The sequence below is a fragment of the Archocentrus centrarchus genome, chromosome 7 (assembly GCF_007364275.1).
Source record: "Archocentrus centrarchus isolate MPI-CPG fArcCen1 chromosome 7, fArcCen1, whole genome shotgun sequence".
Lineage (NCBI taxonomy): Eukaryota > Metazoa > Chordata > Actinopteri > Cichliformes > Cichlidae > Archocentrus > Archocentrus centrarchus.
The window spans coordinates 30,844,227-30,854,403 of NC_044352.1; positions in this window are offsets into that span (position 1 = coordinate 30,844,227).

Genomic DNA, 10,177 nt, shown 5'->3' on the forward strand with positions numbered 1-10,177 from the left:
ACTGTTAGTTCATAACTCTCATTTATGCATATACCTCCTGCAAGTGCAAAGCGGTTCGACTGCCATGACTGTGGACTTTGAAGTTGTTGGGTTCAAGCACGGGATCAAAGAGTTTGGGGGTTAGCTCGGGTTACGTGAGTGGGGTCAACCTACAAGTCCAGCCTGCCGGGAAGCAGTGAGGTGGGATGGAGGTTACTGCATGAGCCTACTGAGCATAAACCCAAAGGGTCAAGGGGTTTATGCGCATGAAATTCTTTTCTTTTTTTGCTTTGAAGTCAGTTGATTGAGTACAAAAAAGGGAAAAAAGTTGGAAAAATTCAGCGAAAAATCATCTGAAAAATTACCAAAGCAGCTGTTTTTCTTTTTCTTTCTTCTGTGGTTGAAGATCTGTGTAATGATCATCTGAGAGGGTCCATGCAAAATGTTTGACCTTTTCAGTAAAGGTAGTGTTAATGACATCAGCACCTGGTTCACTCCAGGTTACTGCTCTGGTAACTAAGACAGTGAAAGAGAAGCTTGGTGCAGCTGGAGGAAATTTGCCTTCTAATATGTGGTAAATGTTGTGAAAGGTCTGTTTTACTGCATATTGTTTTCCTGCACCTGATGTAGTAGTTTTGTCTAAACCTAACCAAACAGAGACTGAAAGCAAAAGTACTAAAGAAAAATAAATAACAAAACTGAATTGAACTACATCTGAAAATAATGTGCCGTTTACACGAGACCGTTTTCATTTTGAAACGGTGTCGTTTTGATGCGTTTCGGCCTTGCGTTTACACGACAACGGTGTCGTTTTAATGCGTTTCGCCCTTCTGTTTACACGACAACAGAGTGAAAACGATGTGTTTCAGAAACGGGGTCCAGAGTGGAGCGTTTCAGAAACGCACCGGCTTGCGTTTTCGTGTAAACACTTGAAACCGGGGTGATTTGAAAACGCTCGACTCGCACATGCGCACTATGGTTGCGACGGCCAGTTTTTCGCGCACGCGCAAACTGATAAACAGTACTCGCGGATTCACGAGTGCTTCTTATGCTTTTCCTGTGTTTTTACCGTTTTGTAATTCAGCGTTGTGTGCAGCAGCGATCCAACCTCATCATCTGTCCACACAAAACCTCTCACATTGGCCGTTTTGTAAGTAATGAACAATTTGCCGCACTACCTACTGTGTCACTCCACGCATGCGCGTCTTGCGTAAACAAACTGCAAAGAGAAAACCAACGCCAACTTGTGGCCTGGCATGGGAACTACATCGTTTTCATCGTTTCACATGTCCTCGTGTAAACGCGGATCGTTTCTGAAACGCCATCGTGTAAACGAAAGGCTGAAACGCATCAAAACGACACCGTTTCCAGTGAAAACGGCTTCGTGTAAACGGCACCTCAGTGCAAACGTGGGACTTCTGATTGAAAAGCCTTTTGTTTAACTCACTCCACCGCCTCTGAATGTGGCTGTTGCTGGTCTTTATTCTTCCTCACTCGAGGCGTTGCATATGTGCATGTCATTTCAGGAGACACTGGCAACACTGAATATGAGGATGTGTTGGAAATATGACAACAAAGAAATGCAAAGCAATGACAAAGAGATCAAAGACGGACATAAAACAACTGCAAAAAAAAAATTTTAAAAATACAAAATAACCACAAAATTTCTAAATGAACATAAAGGAGGGAGACAGTTTCCAGAGAAATGCAAAGTCGGTTGTGAAAGGATGCAAAATAACAACAAAGAAGGAACAGTGGTGGGGCTTTTACATGCCAGAGCCTGGGAGCCCGCTGTTTCATAAACTGATCATAATAATCAGTGGATAGATTATCAGTTTACTGTGCACACACATTATGTTTGTACTGGCTCGCTGCTCACCTGTACTTCCTTTCTGCCCCTTTCCACACCTCTTACTTAGTTTTTCCAGCACTTTCCTATTCTAAGAGCAGGAGGTCTTACTTTCTTCTCTTCTTGCTGCGATGATCTGACAAATATTACATTGGACTGGAAATTAAGATTTATGGTTAAATGTAATGTTTCAATATCTCTCAAAAAGCAATGATTTTTTTTTTTTTTGTCTAAATCTCCTTTTTAAAAGAAAGTTCACAATACCGAGTAATTGTATTGCATCATCACTTGCGGAGCGTAATGCATTCAAGCCTCCTCTCCGAAACCTCGTGTCACAGTGAGCTCACGCTGTGCAGCGATTTGATGGATGCGTTAGATTTATTTCTACGTGCTGTCACATTAAATCTTAGTGGCTCCACCAGTTGTCGAACTCTGCCATGAGGACACAGGTGCAGAAACGCCAGCTCGTGTTGCGCACACGTCAGCCCGTGGCGCCATTATTGCTGCCGCAGCATTACCAGTGCTCTTATTCTACGGCCCTACTTGTTAGCGCAACCCAACCAGTATGTGAACACAGTTTAAGCACCAACGTTTAATAGTATAAGATTAGCTGTTCTTTTTAATGCCATAGCAAGCAGAAGGTCTTTGGGTTGAGCCAAAGAGAGCACCTTTACGAATTCCATAATTTCTCATTTTAAACATTCATTTTTCACTTTGTGGCTATTGTGTAAATATTGTATCTATCGTATATTTAATGATAAAATAGTGTCTGGTGAGACAGGCAAAGGTAAAGACAGCATGAGTCAGTGTGAGTTACACACTGAGTAAGTGCACGTAGCCGCAATGTAGCTCATAATTGTGATTTTTATGCTTGATAGCAATATGATGTACAAACACACAAATCAAATGAATCTAGTGTACTGATTTGCACAAAGATAATTCTTCACTGAAACAAAATTAAATATAATGGACTGTACGTGTTCACCGTGATGCTGATGCTAATGTAGTGGTAATCTGCCGCTCCCTGTTAGTGTTTAAAGTCAATCACTTCCTACGTTGTGTCTCTTTTTTGTTTGGCAGTGATTTCATTTAAAGAAGCTATTCAGCATTTATCAGCTCAAACTCGAATATGATAGCACTGGTGTTTCAGTAGAGCACAGCAGAACCACCTGTAACAGATATTTTGGAGGAGTAACTATGAAAAAGAGGTTAAATAAAGTGGGACATACTGCAGATCATTAGCAGATGGATTTTATTTTTCTATGTAACTGCAGTTTTGGAGAAGTCATTAAACATCCAGTATTTTATTATCATGAATATAAATGGAAATTTCCTAAACATTAAATAAATGTTACAAAATTTTTTTTACCTTTGACCAATTATAGGACAGAAAAATGAGCATTTCAAATCTGATTTTTAACCATGTTTTGGTTTTGGGCCTTGCTGGCACATGACACTTCAGACAGGTTGATAACAAGCAGCAGTGCTGTTGTGAAATGAGCAGTCTTTGATTTTGTTAACAGATCCAGTGGCCTGCTGTGAAGGAAGCAGGCCAAAGGGAAGCAGGCCAGAAAGCATGGAAGGTTGTAAAACAGAGCAGAGGCACAAAAAACAACAACCATCCCTCCGTGACTGTGCTGTCACTGAGGCTGAACTAAACAACAGAGTACAACAGCTGCGCATCATTTAGTGTTTTTATGATGCTGGAATGTCATAACTATATTTAATTACCAGTACTTCCTGTACTCTAATACAATTGGATGCATTTGTAGTATTTCTTTTCTCCCTGTTCAATCTGAAACCACTTCTACATCAAGTTTTTCCTTCTCTCCTGCATGAGGCTACAGCTAATCCAGGACATAAAGCATTTCCTTCCTACATCTTCATCCGGAACCAGCCAGTCACGGAAGAGCATTTACGGTGGAAATGTTTTCAGAAGCCCTGGAGCTGCTTTAGTTGATAGTTTTAATTGGGAAACTAACATAAAAGGTCTCTAATATTTAGTTAAAAGACCTCTAAAAGTAACAGCTGATGCAATGTTACATCATCGCATACTCCGACTTATCTGAGGCATTCTGGAAGAATATTTCAGTTATTTGGATGCGAGCTGCTGACGCACTTTCTTCGAAAAACCAGTGAGACCGCTTGCTGGTTTGTCTGTTTTGTAGTTGCTGACTGGGCACGACAAGTACTCAAAAACCAATTGGTAGCACGGCATTGTTTGTCCACAGGGAGCACAGCCACGGGGCTGCACCAGTATACTCGAGTATACACACATGCACAGACTACCAGGAAACGATGTGGGTCAAAGGGTTCACCACTGAGAAATAAGTGGTGTTTACAGCTGTATCTCTCCTCTGTGTGCGTGTGTGTGTGTGTGTGTCTTTGCTTTGGATGTGAAAGTGCAGGCTTGAATGAGGCTTTCCTGCCCATGTCTGCTGTTTCTGTTTGGGAGTCAGCTTGTTTGACTCCATGCGAGTACACAAAATGATGCAAAAGAATGCCCCTGAACCGCTTTGCGTTTTCTGTCCTGACTCACACTCTGGAAAGCCTTCAAAGCGAACGTGTCTGATGAGTTGAAAAACAGAAAAGTAGAGCGCATGAGCACCATTTTCTCGTGTGTGTGTGTGTGTGTGTGTGAGTGAGTGTGAGTGTGAGAGTGAAACCTCTCAGGACTCCAGCCAGCAGGTCCTCCAGCTGTTACTGTGCATAAATCAAAAAATGTATCTCACCTGACCCTGGTCTCTACAGTGGATTCAAGTTTTCCTTCAGACTACACAAACACATGTATTTTCAGTTGTAGTTCACGTCAGACACACACTGATATCAAGCCTTTATTAAAAATGGGGGCCAAGTTATTTTTGGGTCGGGCACCAGAGAAACAGTCTTCATCGAGCGATATTGAGGCTATGAGGCAGGAGGAGCTACACTAGAAGAACTTTCACGTCTGTTTAGGTTACTGGCGGATTAGCTTTCAGCCCTGAATACATTGTTCCCAGTAGATGGCCTCCTTTACCTACTTTGCAAGTACACAAAATTATTTTACTTGTTAATTGTAGGTTGTGTGGTTAGATTTAAACCCCCTAAATGTTAGAAAAAGATCACGGTTTAGGTTAAAATACACACTTTCACAACATTAAATGCATGTTACAAAATTTCAAAATTACAAAATATCATAGAAAACATGGCTAAAATGTTAGCTATTGCTAGAAATTGTGAGAATAATGGATGGGCAGTAGCGGGCTTACAGAGCAGTGAATGAACTTCAGAGTAGCAGCGGGTTAGCCCTTTGGCCACGATTGTACCATGAAGGTGCACTTGGGTCCATGTGGCGTAAATTTAATCAACAAATATTGAGTGTAAGGGTCCGTGTGGATATCTGCATGCCTGCCTGTTATTCATGACTGTGTGGAATTGTCCACGGAGAATTTACATTACAATACACTAACTACGCACGTGCCCCAAGCAGCAGACTTCACAGAAGTGTAACAGTCTCCTGTTTGCGTCTGTGCTGACAATGGGGTATGATCAAGACCTTAGTCATCACTGTAATTAGTCATGACTAAGATCATCACTGGTGACTATGTCCCTACCCTATGAAAAATCAGAATATGTGATTTTAAGTCTTATCAGGAAACAATGAAGAGGAAACAATAAGTGGTGCCAAGCACAACCAACCCGCCTCCGGCAGATATTTTAGCTGATTTGTACATTGTCTTTTTGAATAATTTTGATTTGACCTCCTCCTGTTGTACACCTAGAGACAACGTTTACATTTGAGTCTGGCTTTGGTGGCTTTTTAGCTAGCATCTGCCATTTCCATAACTACACAACACATTACACACCACACTATACACTCCAAACACACTAAAATCTCTTAAATTTCAAAACTTGCCGTCAATATCAGTCTCTCTTTCGCCACCGGACACTCCCACAACTTCCACCCGTTCCTCAGCAACCAAATGCCACACATTGCCATATAACTTTTGATTGGTTGGTGTGGTACATTTTTCACCAATAGGAAAGGGGATATCATGATTATCTTTGTTTGTTGGTTTGCTTGCAAGCACTTCCTGCTATTGAAGATCCCATTTTCAGTTTCTTCCTGCACCAAACATCTTACATTAGGACAATATACAAGAAAAAGCATGGCATCAATTATCGATCATAACTCTGGTTTTACTTGGTCTATCAACATAATTTAAAAACTGGTACATAGTTTGAAGTCTTTCGCTTTCAACAAAAGTTGAAACATGGTGGAGACTCATCAAGACTGTGTCCTGCTGCTACGTCGTCTTAAATCAACAATGTCATTTGGACCATCCTTCGACTCCGGAGGGCTAAAGATAGGGATTTTTTTTTTTCCTTCAGTTTTTCAGATTTTTGTCTTGACCCATCTTTTGTGCAAATTCGGTATGTATCAGACTGGTAGCTTAGCTGCAGCTTTGTTAACAAACATACCAAAAACAATACCTCGTTCCCCCTTGGGAACTGACACAGATCAAAGCATATTTGTCTTTGGCCTGTGGCTCAGGTGGTGGAGCAGGTCATCTACTAATTGGACAGTTGGTGGTTCGATCCCCAGCTGCTCCAGTCTGCGTGCCGAAGTATCCTTGGGCAAGATACTGTATCTGGAGTTGAAACCGATGCGCTCATCAGAGTGTAAATGTTTGCTAGAAAGCACAAGTCCATTTAACCTTTCACCAGAATATAGGGCAGGACACTAATGATGACTTACACCTCAGAGTGTTGAGCTCCAAATCCCAACACTCAGCAATGAATTTCCTTAATATTTTTTAATGGTCAATATGAACACTTTTCAGATATAAGCTGTCATCAGCGCAATCTGAGAAAATTAGATAATAAATAAAAAATAATGACAACATATGAAGACACCAGGTGAGGTCCAAACACAGATCAAAAAGCAGAGTCTTAATTGGGTGAAAGAAAACTTATGAATGACTATAAATTGGAATAGAAATATTTCACTTCGTGTTCTGTGTGGAGCTTTCATTCTCTCTCTCTCTCTCCACCTGTGTTGTTTTCAGTACTTCTGCTTCCTCCCAAAGACATGGATATTACATTAACTCGTGACTGTAAATCCTGAAATGAATGTTGTCAGTGACGTGGCGTAGGATCCAGCCCTCCCTGCTACCCTGCACTGGATAAGTGTAGGAAAATGCATGGATGGTATTCTACACACATGCAAGTCCTGATAATGAGTTACGAGTCTTTGCTCTGATAACATTTGAAGTGGGTGAAGAAATGTCATGTTGCACAGTGCTGATTATTAGTAACCACATTAAAGACAAACTGAGCTGGTTACTGGGAATCGCTCTTTCAGTGAAAAGAAGCATTCAAATCTTCCACTCTGTTTTCCACCTCCATTTAGAGCCACTGTTCCCAGCCAGCAGCAGCTGATTGAGTGGAAATCCATCTCTTCTTCGGGAAGTATGAGTGACAAATGTCAGAAACGCTTTCTGTGGGGATTGTTTTTTGTGAGCAATCCAATCCAACACATGCACGCTAATATTGAACAGACTGAGCTGCTTTTATGCACAGTGTGAGCACTGTTGGAAAAGTAACCAGATTAAAATCACATGCCAACATGATTCCATGTGATTAAGTGCAGAGCAAAGAAAATAATTCAGTGTAAGGCTCTTCTTTAAGCCGATTTTGCCTGTTAATAATTCTGGACACTTATGTGTTTAAAGTGTTTTAAAAATACATTCCAGGCACAAAACTGACTTTACAGTAATGTCAGGCACTTCCTGCAACATTTGCCATCACAGTCTTAATGGAAGGTTGTTAAAGTGTCAAACTCAGCACATGAGAGAACACCCCACCACCACCACACACACACACACACACACACACACACACACACACACACACACACACACACACACACACACAAATATAAACATGCACACACACACTCCCGAACATATAGAAACACCATTCCCATAAAAGATTCTCTATGAAACTGCGGGACAAAAATGGGCCTGTGAGATGTGCTGGATGTGATTTTCTCATTGTGGTTCTGGATCGGTTTATTAAATGAATGGTTTCTCTTGGAAATGTCCAAGACTGGTCTGAGATTCACATAACAGAAATTTAAAGGACACACACACACACACACACACACACACACACACACACACACACACACACACACACACACACACACGCACACACAAGTGCAGGGAATAGTCAGACCACAGCAGAAATTGTAATGCTAACCAGGAAATGTTGGACGACGATGACAGTTTCTGGAAAACACATTTTCTGACTGGCCATGCATCTTCTTACATAATTCTCCCACAGAACTATTGTGCATTGTTATAAGCATCGTCTCGAGAGTGTAAGTGACTGAGTTAATCAACACTTTAACTCTCCGGCTCGGTTCCTTATTGACTTTCAGCGGGCGTGCAGAGCCTCGTGGTTTTCTGCCAAGTACAGCCTAATCATTCTTATAATTGGTGTGAGCCATTAAGAGGGAATAATAAAACAGTCAACTCTCCGCACACTCCTGCTTTCTCTTACTCTCAGACACACTCAGATAAGTGTGCATAAATACAAAAACATACACTTTGCCAAGAACAGAGGCAACTGTGATGCATATGGTTGCATAAGCACACACACACACAGTGTGTCCCTTTCGCATGTGGTAGTGTTTAAAGCGCTGTCTTCAAGACAGAACTTAGGCACACTCATAAAGGTCTGTATGTGTGAGTGCTTGAGTGTGTGTGTGCGTGTATGCGTGTGTGTTTCTGCCTTTCTCTTTTGTCTTTGATGACTCACCCCGAAGTCTTAAACCATTTCTGTACATTGTTATGCAAAAGAGGAAGCAGATATCTCAGGAGAGGTACTGTTTTCTAACAGAACCTATCCCAGGCTTCATTATTGAAAGCAGCCGCTCCCAGTAAAAAAACGTAGAAAACTCTCTGTGTGGCTTCCAAAAAGTCATGTAGATGAGCCGGTAAGATAGTGTTGAAACTTCCTTCACTCAGTATGTTCTGAAATGATCAACAGCGACTGTGCAGACCTGTTTATTATGGCACTTTTTGCATGTAGTGAGTTTGCTAACATTATCAAATGATTGCGCTGTCCGGAGGGGATTTTGAAATCTCATCTCACGGTGAAATATTAGATTAAAAATCTTTTTCAGCTCAAGTGAATCAAGCCTTTTGCATCAATGCTGAAGTAATGTTGAAACCTCAAAGGTTCAGAAGTGGCAACACATTGTGTGCTTGTCTTCTTGGAATTACTCTATATAAACTAACTTGCAGCAGCAAATGTGTCTACAAAGAACCTTCAATCAATTTCTATTATAATAGAGATTGAATTATCTGTTTAGGTTCATAGACTGTGTTGAGGTTTCTGGGTCTGAAAACTGAAGCCAATTTGGAAGTGGCTTAATAGCCAGTAGGGGGCGACTCCTCAGGTTGCGAAAAGAATCCTGTACAGAAGTCTGCAGGAAATGGGCCCTCAATCCTCCTAATCTATGACCTCAGTAAATGGGTTTATGATCTCAATTGCAAGTTTCAAGTCATACTGATTAAGACATGACGTTAATTTTGTAGATTATAGTTCACATTATAATTAAAGGGCAGGGTAGGGCTATCTTGTAAACGGTAAGCTGTCACCATAGGAGTGTGTCATGACCCTCGGTTTTTCAGTCATTTCCGTCCCTCATCATGTCTGGATTCAAAACACCAAGATGGGAACGGTCAGAATGTTCAGTTCTGGGCTTCAAGACAGGATTTCTGTAATTACAGAGAGCCACATCCATCATTTTTAAACCTTATATGATCTTTTTAACACTGCAGAAGAGGGGTCTGAAACTTTGAGTTGGGCAGGCTGACTGCCAGTATTTTGAGACCAAAATGTCACGAGTGGATCTGAGAGAGACCGGGAGGTGGTGACATGTCAATTACAAGGTAAGCATGCCCTGCTCAGTCAGAATGGGACCACAATTTATCATTCTAACATGCCTGAAATTAGCCCCCGAGACAAATAAATTAGGCTGAGATTATAAATCAAGTTTAAAAAAAAAAAAAAGGTTAGTTTTCAAGAGGAATCGCCCTCTGGTGGCCATGAAAAAGAATGCAGGTTTTAAGCACTTTCTCCTTGGCTTCACTTTTCAGCCTTTGTCAGTCGTTTCCTGTGCACACTGTGCTACAGTTCCTTTCATTATGACACAGAACATACCTACTTGTGTTGCTAGAAAGTATAAATTGAAACACATTTAATGAAATGCGTTGACACCAGAGGAGATATTTGCTGGCACCACCTCATAAGTCCAGGTTTTCTGGCAGAGTGACCATCTCCTTTAGCCAGCTGACA